Source organism: Mesoplodon densirostris, chromosome 16 (assembly GCF_025265405.1).
Source record: "Mesoplodon densirostris isolate mMesDen1 chromosome 16, mMesDen1 primary haplotype, whole genome shotgun sequence".
In the NCBI taxonomy this organism is placed as follows: domain Eukaryota; kingdom Metazoa; phylum Chordata; class Mammalia; order Artiodactyla; family Ziphiidae; genus Mesoplodon; species Mesoplodon densirostris.
In genome coordinates this window covers 41,868,351-41,887,535 of record NC_082676.1, presented here as the reverse complement: position 1 = coordinate 41,887,535, position 19,185 = coordinate 41,868,351, and positions in this window count along the sequence as shown.

Sequence of the window (19,185 nt, the reverse complement as noted above, 5' to 3'; positions counted from 1 at the left end):
ACTCTCATAAAACCCTGAACATTACAGCAGATACTGGAATTGTTATTTGGTTTTTTTAACTGAGATATAATTGGCATACATCATTATGTTAATTTCAGGTGTACAACATAATGATTCAATATTTGTATATATTATGAAATGCTCACCACGGAAGTCTAGTTAACATCCATCACTATACAGAGTTAACAACTTTTTTTTCTTGTGATGAGAACTTTTAAGATCTGCCCTCTTAGTAACTTTCAAACATACAAATAGTATTATTAACTATAGTCACCATGCTGTACATTGCATTCCCATGACATTTGTTTAATAGCTGGAAGTGTCTACCTTTTGACCACCTTCACCCAGTTCTCCCACCAGTGCTCACCTCTGGCAACCACCAATCTGTTCTCTGTACCTATGATTCTCGGTTTTTGTTTTTGTTTTCAGATTCCACATATAAGAGGTTGTATAGTATTTGCCTTTTTCTGTTTGACTTATTTCACTGGAGGTTTTTTGTTTGTTTGTTTGTTTGCTTGCTTATTCTTTTTTTCCCAACTTTGTTGGCAATATTAATGGCAAAAAAAATTTTGAGAATCTAAAGTATACAGTGTGATAATTTGATATATGTATACATTGTGAAAGGATCCCACTGGAGTTTCTTTTTAAAAGAAAAAAAAAGACAGAATCCATCCTTTCCTCCACTTCAAGGAAGCATAATATAAGGGGAGAAAAGACTATGACAAGGGGGGATAAATGAAAGGGGAGAGACCAAGCTGCTGCGTGTGCTGAAGGCCTGCCTTGTGTGCCAGCCACTGCACACACATCAGCCTAGACTCACCACTTACTAGCTGTGCGATTCTGAGCAAGTTACCTAACTTCCCTGGGTCTCATCTGTTTCCCCAGCTGTAAAACAGGAATGATATCTATAATACTACCTCATGAAGTTGCAAAGATAAATGCATGTGAATCACTTAGCACAGGGCTAGGCATATAGTAAGCACTGTGGAAATAAACAAAGATCATCCAACTGGGGACAAGCAAAGGTTGTATATTCAGTTTGCTATTGCAAGTGTCGGCTGAAAACAAACCAAAAAAAAAGCACAACATAAAAGTTGAATATTATGTTTTGTTTGGCAGACAAAACTGAGGACTTAAGCCTGGGATGCAGCCTCTCAGACAGCTCTGAGAGATTGCTCAGAAGAGGTCAGGCAGGAGCCAGGATATATAAGAGTTTTTGCAACAAAGACCAGGTGGTCAGAGCATCAAAAGATTACTGTTAATTACAGAAAACCAGGCATCTCAAGTTAAGGAATTTAGCGCTTTTCTATATATGGGAAGATGCAAACATCTGGGCTCATTGAAATCATTCCTCTGATATGTACCTCAGCTAAATGGGGCCAGTATCCTGTGTTTTCCCATGCTGAGTCTCCTCAGGTGCACTGTTTGGGGGCAGCTGCAGGGGCTGATGGCTTGATGGGGGGGCATCCTGTTTCCATCCTGAGTTCCTTCAGGGCTCACCATTATGGGCAGCTGCAATGGGATGGCTTGATGGCTGCAACATCCCTTGTTTACCGATAAGGCAGGCAACATTCTTTCACTCACACAGAGGAGTCAGCCACCATTACTTGTGTTTGGTGGAGACTCAAAGGCAAGCAGTGGAGAGGGAAAGCTTTATAGTGGAAAAAGGGAAGGCTTCAGATATGCCCTGATTGGAGGCTGTTGGCCTGGGGAGAGTAGAAGCAGAATAACTAGCAGTCGAGAAGTTAAGGGAACATATTTGGCTTTCTATGATTGGTCCTACGATTCGTTGGTTTCTCTGATTGGTCCTACGATTGGTTGGTTTCTATGATTTGTCCTATGATTGGTTCAGACCTAAGCGGGGACAAAAACTAAAGAAGCTGGCAATTGCCGACTAAATCCTGACCATTTTGAGCCACCGGCAGCAAAGGCTATGGTTGGGCTTCCCAGATTGGTTGCTGGAGAGGTTGTGGGTCAGAGTTGTACAGTCACAGATGGTTTGGCCATTGTTTGTATTTCAACCTCTCATCACTCAATAAATATTGGTTATTATTGCTGTTATTAAAATTTTGAGAACTAAGAAAGAGTACTAGTTGGTAGAAACATACATCAAAGCAGGTCCGCCTGTCCAAGAGACGTAGGTTACCCCCTCCAGCTCAGGGCCCACTCCGCTGACCACAGCCTCATCAGACAGTAGCAGTGGCTTCCAAAGCAAGTGCGCAAGACAACCCACTAGGGCACAGAAATAAAATATTAGAACGCCTATGTACTGTTAACTAAAATGAGAAAGAAATCTATGTATATTGATATTTAATATATACGATGACAGGGATGCATGTATATAATTTCTAAATGATGATACATAGGGAGTTCGCTGGCAGCCTAACAGTTAGGTTTCCAGGCTCCCACTGCCGTGGCCTGGGTTCAGTCCCTGGCTGGGGACCTGAGATCCTGCAAGCCGCACAGCACAGCCAAAAAAAAAACAAACAATTGAAAATAAAGAAATAATGATACATATAATGGGCATGTACATTTCATATCTTTTCCTGGTAGGATTTGCCATGAAAAGGAAATACTTGCCTACTGGCCGAGTTGCATGGCAGCCCTGGGGTTGTATTTTTCCCTAGAATGCTCCCTTTCTGCCAGAAGTTGGATTCCTTCTAAAACTCAAAGACCCCTATAAGGCCATTTCAGCAACCCAGTCCTTTGTGGAGTCCTATCAGAGAGCCTAAACATACACAGCTTTTTATCAACAAATTACCCACAAATTTATCTACAAATCTACAAAGTATCTAGTCCTTGACTTATTAGTTAATTGAACATTTATTGAGCACTTGCTGTGCGCCACTGTGTGCAGGGTATGGTAGACACACGTTCCCTGGCCTCAGCAGCTTACTGTCTAGCAGAAGAGGCAAATAGTAAACAAATCGAAACACCAAAATTATTAAATTGCACTTAGGAGAAACAACAGGGCCTAACGCTGCGGGGTGGGCAGGGGCGGGGGGTTGCTGTTTGTTCATAGAGTCATAGGGCTTCAGGGGGCCAAGTCCAAGGAGCTGCTGGGGGAATACCCTTCCCTCCGCCCTGCTGCTGGACCCCTTCCCATTCTCACTCAGGGACTCCCACACTCCTCCCCAGCACAACTCCCTAGCTGGGGAATGCCCGGGCCCTGGCATTCTTCTCAAGTGTAGATGAACCTTACCCTTGTCCTTCACATGCAAGAGCTCCTATTGTATTTAAGTATGCAACTTTTCTTAACTTAATTAACATTTATAGCAGCCAAAAGAGCTGTCATTTTTCTAAGTGGAGAAAAGAGAGACACACAGAGAAGGAGCAAGGAAGGTGACTTTTCACTGTCTGTTCATGGCTCGTTATTATTACGAGTAAAACTCATAGGACCAGTGCTTGCTTTGGCTTTGGAGTGAGGGTGTAGAGGAGAGAGGCCAAGAGACTGGATTCCCCCTGTCGTGGGCCACACAGATGCTGTGTGATGCTGGTCAGCAGGACTGTGGCCTGAGTGGACTAGGCAGCTCAGAAAGAAAGGGGATGACCAGGGGCTGGAATCATCCATAAGAGGGGCGGCAACAAAGCCCTCACTCCCAGACCTCCCCTCAGCCTCCACGCTAGCTCTAGTCCTACCTGGCAAGTCCTGCTCCAGTTAAGAAGAGCAGATGTGGGTGCTCGGGATCAGAGGAGGGCACACTAGAGGCATTTGTTCAACCATGGATCCCCATCCTCTTTTTCAAGGACTAGAACTCTGCTTTCTCCATCCACAAACTGACCTCCACACCAGAGCCGTATTAAATGTGTATTCACACACTCCGCGCTGCCTTTCTTGGTACATATGCCAACTACAGAATGGCACTTGCCATCTAACTCTACAAGGATTAAATTCTGAGCCACCGCAGCTGCTGACCTTCAACACCCTCTGAAAGGAGTTCAAGGTGGAGATCAGAAATGAGGCACTCTGTGCTCTGGGAAAAACTGGCAGAACAGGTCTTCAGATAGATATTTTCAGGAGAAGGTTTTATGAGCCCAATTCTTGCAATTCTCCTCGTATCTAGTAAAGCACTAAAATCCTCCATGGTGACGTCTGCTCCTCATGACTCGCAGAGACCTTCTGCAAAAAAGATATGAGCTTGATTGCATGTACTCCCCCTTCACCAAAATCACATATATACTGACCTTTCCCCCATCTCTTTGGAGCGGTTTCTCAGAGCTATCTGAAATGCCGTCTCCTGGGCTATAGTCCTCATTTTGCCCCAAATAAAACTTAACTCACAACTCTCACATTGTGCATTTTTTTTCAGTCGACACGTATCTGCTGGTCGATAAGGTACAAGAACCTCTCTCCAATGGGTAGTGGCTTGACCTCAAGACTAACTCTGCTGGGTGCTTTCATGAAGCTTCCAGAGGTAACCCTGGAAACTACAGCTTCCTGGGTTATTTTGCTGAATGCAACAACTCGTTTGGAGGAAATACCCAGGGAGGCATAATTTTTTTTTTTTTTTTTTTTTTTTTTTTTTTTGCCGTACGCGGGCCTCTCACTGTTGTGGCCTCTCCCGTTGTGGAGCACAGGCTCCAGGCACGCAGGCTCCAGACGTGCAGGGTCAGCGGCCATGGCTCACGGGCCTAGCCACTCCGCAGCATATGGGATCTTCCCGGACCGGGGCACGAACCCGTGTCCCCTGCATCGGCAGGTGGACTCTCAACTACTGCGCCACCAGGGAAGCCCTATGTACATAATTTTTTAACTAAACAAACTCACTTCTCTTTTCAGTTAGCTACATTTTAGGCAATAATAGCCACAAAATAAAAAATCAAATTTTATTAAGTGATTACAGTGTGTCATGTCATGCTTTTAATATACATGTTTTAACTTATTTAATGTTTTACATGCATTAACTCATTTTAATCCTCGTAAGAGCCCTATAACACAGATACTATTATTATCGTGCCTATTTAACACATGGGGACACTGGTCACAGAGACATTTAGTAACTACCAAGGTCCCTCAGCTGGTACGTGGAAAAGCCAGAATTTGAACCAGGTAGTTTAACCTTAGACTTCATGCTCTGAACCATTATAGGCTGCTGCCTTTTCTCATGGGTTTGTTTTGAAAACTATATTTGCTCAAAATGCACATTAAATGATCAACTTTTTTACAAAATATGGCCTACCCACAGACCACCTTATTTTTCTCAGATTCCATTAGGGATATGGGTATCACACTTTAGCAAACACGGCCCTGAACAAACTGAAGAAAGCCTTGCAAATGACTCTTTTTCATCTTTACTATACACAGGGGACCCAACTCCAGGGGGATGAGATAGACCAAGGGCAGCCTTTGTGGTGGAGGTGGGGCTGGGCGTCATTCACAGGATGCTGTGCACAGGGTTTGGGCGGGGGCAAGAGGGGAGTGGCTGCAGGCATTGAGGGAGTGGGCAGAACCAATGGCAGGTGATGGAGGAAGTCCGGGCAGCTGATGAAACATGGCGCCCAACGAACCATGTTAGGTCCAGTAACAGGTAACTGAGTCCCAGATCACATTGGGGCACGAAATATGCAAGGATCTGATCCATACCATATGGGTCTGTCATCAGGTCTTAGATTCCTGGCCAAAGGTTAGGGGATCAGGGGTCTGACTACTTCCCTGGGAGAGAAGACTGACCAGGAAAAAGAAGGACACCAGAGCTAATGGCTACCAGGCAGGGATCAGAGAGGGAACCAGGGGGCAAGGAGAGACTTTGACCTGGGGATCTGGATGGGCAGCGTGGCCCACCAGATACGCAGAGTCCCTGAGTGTTATTCCATATGATCTCCCTATGTCCTGGCCTCCCAATGACAGCTCAAAGCCAGGCTGGCTCCCAGATCGTGGAAAGGGGTGGAACCTTTGGGTAGACATCAAGCATCTATAACTGGGAGGAGAGGGGCTCTGTCGGAGAAACCAGTGGGCAGAGCAGTTCCCTCCCTCCTCCATCACACAGTCAGCTCCAGAGTCCTCTATCATTAACATGCATTTTCAGAATGTCATTGCAAAATTTGCAGGTAACTCTTTTCTTTGTCGATCTGTTTGCCTAGAAGGACAAGTAAGTTGAAGGTTTCTCAAAGGAAGAAAAGGAAAGCCAGAACGAAGACTGGAAGTTGAGAGTGATGTAACCAAATCCAAGCATCTTGTGGATTTGGGGGAAATGTATCTGTATAATTGCATAATGGCAATCAATATGTTCATCCACACACATTAATAAATAAGATGAATGAATAAATTATACCAAAGTGCTATTTTCTTCATACCCAGAAGATGGTTTATGCTTTAATAGGATGATGGAAATAAGATTGCCCATCCTCTTCATCCCAGAATTGGAGACACTCAAAGCAACTTTATTCATTTTTCTGTTATTTTTAGCCTTAGATGGGTTTAGAGAAATCAGCGGATGATATACTGTTGCCGAAATTTGGCCTCTGTACACTGGTGCTGGACTAAATCTCAGAGACAGAGTTTTGGGTGAAGTAGAAAGAAATAGCTTTGTTGCTTTACCAGGCAAAGGGGACCACAGCAGGCTCATGCCCTCAAGACTGTGTGTCCCACCCTGGAGGGGGTAGTGAGGAGTCTTATAGTGCTCAAGGAGCAGGGCGTGTTCAGCTCGTGGACATTCTTCTGATTGGTTGGTGGTGAGGTAATTGGGAGTCAACATCATCAACCTTCTGGTTCCAACCAGTCTGGGGTCTATGTGTTTATGGGCAGCGTACAGTTAACTTCTTCCACCTGATGGGATTTTCAGCATCTGCAAAACAGCTCAAAGGACGTGGCTCAGAATATTATCTAGTCCTTGAGGAAGAACTAAAGGCCCTTGACTTTGTTTAATGACTAAAGCATTATTATTTTGTCTTGCTTGACTGTTTTTCTTTCTGCATTTTCTCACTTCTCTGATTAAATTTATTCTTTGACTAAAGTTTTTCTGCAGACAAAAGGCAGGTGGAGGACATAGTGGGTGGTCTGTTCTGGGAAGACCTCCTAGGGTCCTGCTCGGTTACAATACTTACTGTGGATTGTTTAAGGGAATGTTGAAGGTCAGAGATCTCTCACCAAACTGGCCTTGGCATCTCTGTCAGATGAGTACGTGTGTGTGTGTGTGTGTGTGTGTGTGTGTCTGTGTGTCTGTGTGCAAAAAATTTTCCTAATTCCCTGGATTGTGTTAGTTACTCCTTTGTTTGTATTCCCACAGCTCTGTGAATGCTCACCTCGATGATCGTATTGCATTGTGATTATTTGTTCACATTGCTGTCACCAAACAGACTGTGAGAGATTTAAAGTCAGAATCATGTCCTATGTCTTCGACAGTTGGCATGCAATAGCTTCACAATGCATATTGGCTGAAGAAGTAAATGAATTAATGAACTTAATAAATAAATGAACAGCCTCTAGTCTGAATGGGTCATAAAGCTAACCCACAGTGGCCCTTGTTTTCGTTCTTCAGCTGAAATATGGAGCATCTCCACTGGAAGTTGATTTGTGTTTGATGTTGTACCTACAGGCTTTTATTCCTATAAAAAAGAATGAAGGAAATTTTTGAATCTGGTAGGTGGTAAAAGCTTATTTGTGTCCAATTCACGGGAGAATTTCTTTATGGGTAACTATAAAGCCAACATCAGAGCATCTGCCCTGTGCCTCCCAGACCCACAAGAGTATCCCTAAGCTTATTCATGTCTCAATGCAGACCTATAAAAGGATGTTAGCTGACATTTTCTGAGTTCAGAAACCCCTGATTTCCCTTTATCGTCTGCCACTTACAAGTAACTTGGTTTTACTCTTAGCTTGATAGATGTGATTTTATAGAGAACCACCTAACCACTATCTGTCCTTCAAACTTAACCAGCCAGACCACCGTCATAGTTGGAGAAAGACAGGTCTGTGCAAACTACTATGGAGGGGAAAATTCCCCTGGAAGAAAAAAATTCTTCCTGAAGAAACATGAAATATTTCTGATTTGGCACAGCTGATTTGCCTTCCTGCTGTGAGTTTTGGTTACTTTACCCCCATGGTAATTCCTCAGCTCACTCGGAAGTCTTAGCAATATTTTTGGTTTGTGTTTATTCATTTGGGTTCAGAGTTGGGCTTTCCCATTCTTTTTTAAAACCAATTTTATTGAGGTGTAAATTACATGTAATAAAACATACCTGTTTTAAGCATATATTTCAATGAATTTTAACCAATATATGCATTCGTAATAACTACCACTTTCAAGATTAAAAAGTTTTAGTTATATATTCATTTAATTTTATTCTTAAATAAAATTCTATATATTTAAGTTGTACAACACAATGATTTGATATACATACACAGAGTGAAATGATTACTACAATCAAGGTAATTAACACATCTCACATACTTTTTTTTTTCCTGTGTTGAGGGTAACTAAAATCTACTCTTTTAGCAAATTTCCAGTATTCAGTACAGTATTACTAACTGTAGTCACCATGCTGTCCATTAGATCTCTACACTACACAATGATCCCCCCATCTTTCAATCACCTTCCCTTCAGAAATGTGAAGATTCCACAGGTGGTGGGTCAGCTGTTGGGTTGCCTATGCTTATCAAGAGGAAGGCTTGGTACCAAATAAATTAGGGTTTCCAACACAGAGCAATAGGAGAAGGGATGTTGTTTTTCTTTCATAGCATCTGGCCAAGCCTACGGCACTTAGCAGAGCTATGGAGGAGACTGGGCTATGGAAACAGCAGCCTCCAAGATGGGATTGACATATTTGGAGTCTTCAGGTTTATTCAGGTTAAATGAATTCCCCGGGTCAAGTTCCAATGGGAAGGGAGAAGGAAAGTGTGGGGAGGCCAGAGTGACTTTTAGACAACAGGAGGCCTGATACAAATAAACTTATTTACAAACCAGAAACAGACTCACAGACACAGAAAACAAACTTATGGTTACCAAAGGGGAAAGGTGGGGAGGGATAAATTAGGAGTTTGGGGTTAACAGATATACACTACTATACATAAAATAGATAAACAACAGGACCTACTTACTGTATAGCACAGGGAACTTTATTCACTATCTTATAATAAACTGTAAGGGAAAAGAATCTGAAAAACAATATATATATATATATATATATATATATATATATATATATATATATAGGTAGATAGATAGATACACACAAATATATGTATAACCGAATCACCTTGCTATATACCTGAAACTAATACGACATTGTAAATCAACTATATTTCAATTTTTACAAAAGGAAAAAAAAAAAAAGACACCTGGAGGCCACAAAGTTAAACAGTATGGATGCAGCTTATTTTAAATTGAGTTTGCTGGCCATTTTCAGCTTTTTGTTCCAACACTGTGCCAAGGTGCCAAACAGAAAAAATGGGACGGGTGGGTCAGGAGGTCTTGATGTATCATGCAGGGAAGTGAGGAGACAGTGCTTATTCAAGGTCATTGTGTTACAATTCAGTAGCTTTCTGGTTCCAAATCATTAAATCCAAAGAGCTCAGTTGGCCTCCAATAGGACGCTGCCCATCCCTCCTACAAACAGCGATCACTGTTTCTCTTGCAAAATATTTCTGTGCTGCAGAGCTCAGGAGCCAGGGAGAGGAAGTCACAGAGAAGACAGTGCCTTGTAGAATATTGCCTGTAGAATTCCACCCACTAGTTACCCGTCTTCCACAGTCTTTGGCCTCATCTGTGAATAGTTGCACATTCTAAACCTCTGCAGATAACAATGGCTAACTTTTACTGTCTCATGATACGCTCCAGAAACCCTAAGGAGAGGGCTTATCATTTTACAAACCAGGAAGCTGGGGCTCAGAGAGGTTATGTGCTTTGCCCAAGGTCACCCAATCAGCAGCAGGATCTGGATCTGAATACAGGTGTCAAGTTCAGAGATGCAGAAATTGATCAATCGCTTTCTTGCTTGCTTGCTTGATTGATTGATTGAAGAGACTCTGCCTTATTCCAGAAATAAACTAACAAAGAAGCAAAAAGACCCAAAGAACCTTCATGAGCTTGTTGCATAAAACAGAATAGAAGGAACAACGTGGAGATCAAGGCATCTAGAAACAAGCAGTTAGCCTAATTCTAGTGCCCTGAATTGAGAAATTCCTCGTGTCTCTGTTTCAAATTGAATAATTTTCCAATTTCCTCCTTAAGGTAATTTTTTAAACTACTGATTTTTATAGGCTTGAGCATGTGAAAAGCCAACTACTGTATGTCTTTTTAATTAGATCCTTTACATGATAATTAAAATCTCTCTTTGTATCATAGCTATTCTTAAACTCTGCAGTAACTTTCCTCTGGCTGGAAGTTAGCTGACCATCTGGAAGCAATAAAATATCTTAACCTTAAAATGCAAACTATCAGTTAGAGATACCACAAATTAGATCTTCTCCTCATTGCTTTAATGGGTAAATGCCAGGGTTCCATCCTTCATTCTGTCTAATCAGGAAACTGCAGAATCTCACAGTTGGAACAGAGGTTTTGAAAGTCAAATAGTCCTTCTTCCTTTGTTTTTGCAGAACAAATCTTGACAAGGCCTCTCTTGCAATGGCCCTGAGGCATACTATACCCCAGAAGGAAATTCCACGGCTGTTTTTAGAAACTTCCTCCCAAGTTTATTTGTTGTTTGGGGCTGGGGACTAAGACTGGCCTTGGAAAAAAAAAGAGGGAAATGAATGCTAGCTAGAAGTTTGGAAAGGGCTGGAGTACCCAAGACTTCTTACAATGGATTCAATTTACATTATTAGTTAAACTTGAGGGCAGACTGATGGACGTAGTCAAGTAATGACTGTTGATCATGTGTCCACAGAGGTTAAAGCAGGAATGATGTAGCCATTAACTCAGAAATGTGTTTTATTTTATTGAATGAAAGATTCTTTAAATTTTATAGTGCTTTACAATTTTCAAAAGTTTCACACACATGATTTCATATAATCCCGTAATAACCCCCTCTTTTTTTCCCTACCCCTATATTACCTCTCCCCCTTCCCTGTCCCCACTGGTAACCACTAGTTTGTTCTCTACATCTGTGAGCTTGCTTCTTTTTTGCTTTATTCACCAGTTTCCTGTATTTTTTAGATTCCACATATGAGTGATATCATATGGTATTTGTCTTCCTCTGACTTATTTCACTTAGCATAATGCCCTCCAAGTCCATCCATGTTGCAGCATATGGCAAAATTTCATTCTTTTTTATGGCCAAGTAGTGTTCCATTGTGTGTGTGGGTGTGTATAAAACATCATCTTCTTTATCCATTCATCTGTTGATGGACACAGGTTGTTTCCATACCTTGGCAATTGTAATAAAGCTGCTATGAACATTGGGTGTAACAGTCTTTATTTTAAAGCCTATTTTGTCTAAGTATTGCTACTCTGGCTTTCTTTTGATTTCTATTTGCATGAGATACATTTTTCCATTCCCTCACTTTCAGTTTATATATGTCTCTAGATCTGAAGTGAGTCTCTTGTAGGAAGCATTCACAGGGGTCTTGTTTCTGTATCCATTCAGCCAGTCCATGTCTTCTGGTTGGAGCATTTAGTTCATTTACATTTAAGGTAATTATCAATATATACATTCTTATTGCCACATTGTTAATTGTTTTGGATCGGCTTTTGTAGGTCTTTTCTTCCCCTTTCTTCTTCTTTTGTTCTCTTCTTTGTGATTTGATGACTATCTTTCGTGTTATGTTTGGATTCCTTTTTTTATGTGTATATCTATTATAGATTTTTGTTATATGATTACCATGAGGTTTTTGGATAGCAGTCTATATATATACGTGATTGTTTTAACTTGCTGATCTCTTAATTTTAAATGCATTTTAGCAACCCTACAGTTGTACTCTCCTCCCCTCGTGATTACTGTTTTTGATATCATATTTTACATCTAATTGTTTTGTGTATCCCTTAATTGCTTACTGTAGATATAGATGATTTTACTGCTTTTATCTTTTAACTTCCCTACTAGCTTTGTGTGTGGACAATTTCCTGCCTTTACTATATGTTTGCCTTTACCAATGAGCTTTTTATTTTGTAATTTTCTTATTTCTCCTTATGGCCTTTTCTTTTTTTGCCTAGAAGTTCTTTTATGTGCTGTAAAGCTGGTTTGGTGTTGCTAAACCCTTTTAGGTTTTGCTTGTCTGTAAAGCTTTTGATTTCTCCATCAAATCTGAAGGAGAGCTTTGCTGGGTATTCTTGGTTGTAGGTTTTTCCCTTCCATCACTTTGACTGTATTGTGCCAGGCCTGTAGAGTTTCTGCTGAAAAATCAGCTGACAGCCTTATGAGAGTTCACCTGTATGTTATTTGCTGCTTTTCCCTTGCTGCTTTTAGTATTCTCTCTTTATCTTTAATTTTTGTCATGTTAATTACAATGTGTCTTGGTGTGTTCCTCTTTGGGTTCATCTTGTATGGGACTCTCTTCACTTCCTGGACTTGGGTGACTGTTTCCTTTCCCAGGGTAGGGAACTTTTCAGCTATTATCTTTTCAAATATGTTCTCAGCCCCCTTCTCTCTCTCTCTTCTCCCTCTGGAACCTCTATAATGTGAATACATCTGGTAGGCTTCCTTGGCCCCTGGCCTGGTGTGTTGCCAGGCCCTGCCTTGTGTGGGTGCTGCTGGCTGCTGGTCAGTGGGGCCTGGTCATGAGGCGGCTGACTGCAGCACCCCGGGGAGCCCCGGGGCTTAGTGCGCGCTCACTGGTGGGTGGATTCAGGGTCCGGAAGCCTCTGGGGCTCTGCCCCCTGCCCCCACGCTGGTGAATGAAGCCGGGTCCTGGGGTTAGTGCAGGACCACTGGCAGGAAGAGCCAGGACCTGGAGTCTGGCTGCAGGGCTCGGGGATCCCAGAGCTGGTGTCAGATTGCTGAGGAGGAGCGGGGGTGCTTCCTGACACTGATGGGTACAGGGTATCCTGCAGCTTGTGTTGCTCTGCCAGTGGTTAGAGCCAGGGCCCAGCTGGTCCCGGGGCAGGGTCTAGCCTACTGTGGGCAGCTTTGGTCCACAGGCAGTGGGATTATGATTTTCTTGCATCTGGTGTCTGCCCACTGGTGGATGAGGCTGGTCTAGAGGCTAGAGCCAGCTTCCCGGAGGGCAGGGCCAGTGCTTGCCCACTGGTGTCTGGAACTGGGTCTTGGCCCACTGGTGGGCAGGGCTGCCTCTAAATGCATATCTAGAGGCAGCTGGGGGCTCAGGAAGTCTTTAGGCAGCTATCTGCTGATGGGTGGGGCTGTGTCTTGGCCCATTTAGATGTTTGGCCCAAGGCTCTGAGCACTGACACCTGCAGGCTGCTGGGCGGGGGAGGTCTTGGTGCTAATGAGCCAGAGGGCGGGCCCCATCATGAGACCTGCCCCCATCATCCTCTGCACGAGCTCCTGAATATGGCTGCCACCGCTGTCTGTGCCCATGCCTCTCCAGGAGACTCTCCAAGGCCAGCAGGTAAGTTTGACTCAGGCTCCTATCAAGTTACTACTTCTGTCTCTGGTCCCGGCGCATGTGAGATTTTGTATGCGCCCTTTAAGAGTGTCTCTATTTCCCCCAGTCCCATGGGGCTCCCAAAATTAAGCCCCAGTGGCCTACGAAGCCAAGTGCTCCAGGGGCTCGTCTTCCCAGTGCCGGACCCCCAGGCTGGAGAACCCAAGGTGGGACTCAGAACTCTTGCTTCCTGGGGGGAAGCTCTAAACTATAATTATTCTCCAGTTTGTGGGTCACCCAACGGGAGGTGGGCATGGGTATGGGACTTGATTATATCATGATTCCACCCCTCCTACCGGTATCTTTATGTCTTTAGTTGTAGAAGATCTTTTCTGGTAGATTTCGGTCTTTTTCATTGATGGTTGTTCTGCAGATAGTTGTGGTTTTGGTGTGCTCGTGAGAGGAGGTAATTAATTAGAGAAAAACCAGAGAATAACAGCAAGCTGCAACTTCCTTCAAAGTCCAAGATTTACCAGGATGCTATAGTCCCTAGGAGTTTCCTACGCTGTAATACACACTTCAAGAAATGTAAAGAAACGATTAAGCATGTGGGAGGATTCAATATCAAAAGTTTAAAATCTAATCTAAGTGGCTTCTCAAAAAGCTACAAATACATAAAAATCTATATTCTTCCTACAATAAATCATATCAGCAGTACCCAAGTCCGTGCAGTTTTTCTCCTGAACACAACGGAGGGGCATTTGTGTTTACATTCTTAGAAAGTGGTTGAGTACCAGCCTCCAGCGAGCAGCAGAGCAAGTTGTACTTTTTTTTAACCCTTTTTAAAAATGGTGAAATATAACACACCTACAGAAATGGTTACAGATCAAAAAAGGGCAGCTCAAGGAACCAACAGCAAGCAGCCCCTGTGTAACAAATACCCTAATCAAGAACTAGAACTTCAGCACCCAGGGGCCCTCTTTGCATCCCTGCCATCTATATCGTCCTCCCCCACCCCCATTTTTATGTCAAAGATAAAGCCAGACACTAGTTAAAGTGCTAAGGACAGATTTTAGTTAGTAATATATACTATTGGAAGAGGGCCCAACTTGAATTTAACTTTGATTTGTACAGAGGTGACTGGGTGTCTTAAAGGAAGGATGAGTGAGTAGAAAGAGGGGAGAATAGGGGCTCATTAGAATCAGGTGAGTGAAACATTACACAGGATTGGTTAGTATCAGTGCTGATTAGGGCTTTCTGTTCACTGGCAATTATCCTTAGGATTCTTTCCTCCCAGGACCCTGGGAGACAGGGCTCCTGCCCTTCCAGATGATTACATTTTAAAGGAATGGCTTTCAGGTGCTTAAGAAAGTCAGCCCTGAGCTGTAGGAGATACACATACATCTCAAAGGGACAGAGGAAGGATTTTTAGCTCCTGCTCTAAGAACGGGGCTGGCTAGAACAAACAGTAAATCCTCTTGGCAGCCTTGCAGTTTCTCAGGCAGGCACTTTAAGGGGACTTAGGTCACCCTAGGGATGGGCCCTTTGCTGCTAGAAACTGTGTTAGTATTATGTAAGCCTTTGAATGTGAGAGGACGCGGTGAGAGTCTGTACTTGTTATAAGCCAAGGTTGAGACCTAGTCAAAAAGACGCTCTGAGGAACATGGCTAGAGTTTGGGCAAAACGGCAATCTTTGTCGATGGTAAAGACTTCCTTGTTTTTTCTTATAGTTTTACCACCTAACCACACATCCCTAACTGTGTCATTTCCCTTTTTCCTGCATCTGTTGAGATGATAATATGGTTTTTATTCTTCAGTTTGTTAATATGGTGTATCACATTGATTGATTTGCATATATTGAAGAATCCTTGCATCCCTGGGATAAATCCCACTTGATCATGGTGTGTGATCCTTTTAATGTGTTGTTGGACTCGGTTTGCTAGTATCTTGCTGAGGATTTTTGCGTCAATGTTCATCAGTGATATTGGCCTGTAATTTTCTTTTTTGTGATATCTTTGTCTGGTTTTGGTGTCAGGGTGATGGTGACCGTGTAGAATGAGCTTGGGAGTGTTCCTTCCTCTGCAATTTTTTGGAATAGTTTGAGAAGGATAGGTGTTAACTCTTCTCTAAATGTTTGATAGACTTCGTCTGTGAAGCCATCTGGCCTTTTTCCTATTTGTGTGACTTCATATACTATGCATTCTTTGTGCCCGCAACTTTGAGCATTACAATTATGAGGTCCAGTTGGGTGATCGAGTGTAGAGCTTGTTCATCCACTTCTGTTGCTGTTGAGTGTTCCACTGAATCAATGTATCACAACTGACTCATCCATGGACTTGGGTTGTCTCATCTTAGTATTACAGACGAGGCTGCTATAAATGTCTTTTGGCCCGTGTGTCCATTTCGTTTAAGTCTGTACCTAAAAGTGGAAGAATTACTATTTCATAGGGTCATGGGAGATACACAGCCTTATGTTTAACTTCAGTTCAAACAGACAGTGTTGCAAAAGCTTAAACTGCCACCAACAATATAGGAGAGCTCTAACCATTCGGATGGTTTGAATGTCGAACTGTTCAGATTTGTGTATTTGCTTTTCCCTAATGATGTGGGCATCTAGTGTTACTGAAGAGTGGTTTTAATTTGCACTCTTCTGATGGTCAATGAGGTTAACATCTTATCAAATGCTTATTTGCCATTTGGATATCTTATTTTGTAAAGTGATTGTTTATATGCTGTATGCATTTTCCTGTTGATTATTTTATTAACGTGTAAGAATTTATATATAGTTTAATTACAAATTCTTTATTAGTAACATATTGTATGAGTAATGCTTTCAAGAACGTTCTTATTCGTGTCTTGTAGCACACATAAGGATGCATTCATATTGGTTGGAATTTTTAGGAGTGAAGTTTTTTGGTCATGGGCGCTGTGTGTCTTTAAATTTAATATATTAAAAGAAATCTGTTTTCCAACATGGTTTTAACAGTTTACACTAACACAAGTACTATATGAGAACTCCCCTTGCTTAACATCTTTGTCAACAAATGTGTTATCATCAGACTTTTAAATGTTAGCCAGGCTCGTGGGTGTGTAGTGGTATAACTTTGTGGTTTGATTGGCATTTTCATGGTGATTAATGACATTTAATACCTTTTCATATGATTATTGGATGTTTATGCTCCTTTTTGAAGTAGTTGTTCAAGGCCCACATCCATTTTTATTTTCTGTTACCTGTCTTTTTCTTATTGATTTGTAGAAGTTATTTATATATTCTTTCACAAGCCCTTTTGTTGGTTACATGTATTGCAAATTTCTCCTCCTCTGTTGATTGTCTTTTTGTTCTCTTAATGGTGCTTTTTCTTGAACAAAGTTTTTGTTTTTGTTTTTGCGGTACGCAGGCCTCTCACTGTTGTGGCCTCTCCCGTTGCGGAGCACAGGCTCCGGACGTGCAGGCTCAGCGGCCATGGCTCACGGGCCCAGCCGCTCCGCGGCATGTGGGATTTTCCCAGACCAGGGCACGAACCCGTGTCCCCTGAATTGGCAGGCAGACTCTCAACCACTGCACCACCAGGGAAGCCCCAAAGTTCTTGTTTTTAATGTTCAATCTCTTTTATGTTAGTGATTTTTATGGCGCTGCTTAAGAAACATTTCCATACTCCAGAGTTATACAGTATTCAATTGTATTATTTTCTAGAAGCTTTTTTTTTTTTTGCCTCTCACATTTAATTTTATGATCAACCTGAAAATGAATTTTATGTATGACCCTGTTATGGCTCTGATATCCCACTCTGGCCATCCCAGTACGGACACCCTCCTCACCCCACTCTGGACCATCATGTCTCCCACCATGGACACCTCTATTGCTGTGTTCTATCTAACAGCCTCAGGACTGAATTGTTTGGGAAAGCAAAAAAGGGAAAGGAAAAAAGAGTTGGGAAAGGAAAAAAGAGTTAGGAAGGGGAGGAAAGAGAAAGGAAAAGAAAAGAAGGGAAGGGGAAGGAAAGGAAAGGAGAGGGGGAAAGAAAAACAAAGCATCTTGAATTTTAAACTGATCTTCTTAGTACTCTTACAATATGGGCTTAATATGACATTTGAAATATAAAATGGTAGCTACACTATATAATTTAAATGAATTCCAACCATAGGAAATTGTTTCATTTAAAAAATATAACCAAGAATTAGACTGTAGAGAGAGCAGTGAAACACATGGTAACAGTGAACAAATAAATAAGATGATTTTTCAGTAGTGGCGATTCATTCTTTTGCATTTGAGAACCAGGAAGAAATTGTCTTTTTTTATGTTTCAAACATTCAGCAAATCCGTTCATGGTTTGGTAAATCTATCTTAGTTTCCCATTATCTTGAGTTGCTAAAATAAGTGAGTCTGAAGAATCACAAATCGTTTCTGGTTTGAGGTAGCCAATAATGGTGTCATGTGGGAAATTACTTTGATGAAATGATACTCAAGTGCATTACCTGGCAGCATCTCCTGGAGGTCACAGAACAGAAAGGCCCAGAGACCAGAATAAGATGCTGAAAACACATAGAAAGAAGCCAGGAAGAAGAGATGGAGATGGACTAGAAGTATACAACCTGAAATCTGGTTTCGTTCATATGTTTTCTCCCCTTCTCTCTCTGTCTCTGTCTCTCTCTCCTGCATCAACCTTCCTGGTACATGATGTAGTTGCAATGACCACAGTTCAGTTCATAGAAGGAAGCAAAGGGATGGAGTCACCTGGGGTCACTAAAGCACATTTGCTCTATGAGACAAGATCAGGGACAGGAATGCCTACCTACAGCTGAGGAGCCAATTAGGGTGATGAACACCTGTGAATTTTATCTGCATTTCTTGGGCAGAGTAGATGTGGGCCAGAAATGAGGGTTACCAATGAATAATCAATTTGGGGATAACATAGCTGTCATACTTGTGGTGGCATGATAGGTACTTACTCTCATCCCTTTCTACCCATAAATAACATTCTTGAGTGTTGCATCTTTTTTTTTTCAGAGGAAATGTCTTTCAGGTTACCTGCTTAATTGCTCTCTAAACTTAAATTCCTTAGGAATTCTGGTTGTATATCACAAGCTAATGGATTGCTCATTATGTATACTTAATATATCTCATTTCCTCTGTAGGATTAAATATTCTCTAACACCACAAAAAAAGTGGCCACACTGAGGATTCCTCCGTAGAACCCTCTTTATGTATTACGTATAATGAGTTTCCATGGACTTTCTAGTACTACTGTAGTGCACGTTCCTTCCTAGGCCCACTACCATCTTATGAACAACTTGGTTACCTACATCAGCCCAACCATAGTAATGGCCAGTAAATACGTGAGTTGGAAGATTATCCTGGCTTTCCTGGAAAGGTAACTGTGGGGAAGCCCATCTGCCTAGAGCCACAGCCAAAGTCCCGCTCCATCTGACTGAGACAAAAGTACAGAATGTGCCTCGTGGTCTAGGCACAGGCAGCAGCCCAATCCATGGGCCCAATCCCAACAGCCCAATCCCAACAAGGCTTCCCTTGAGGCAGAGGGCTGGATCCCCAAACCACCAGGGGAGACAGGCAACTAATTAAGCCAAGCGCACACGCACTGGGCTGGGTGGCAGAACCCTCACCACTGACCCAACAAAAGCTGATGGGACATTGGTCTCATCATTTCCACTGAGTATTTTCAATGTTCAATTTTGAATGTTCAACCAACCTTACATTCCTGGAATAACACAATCTCATGATGCTATTGCATCCTGTTTTGTATATA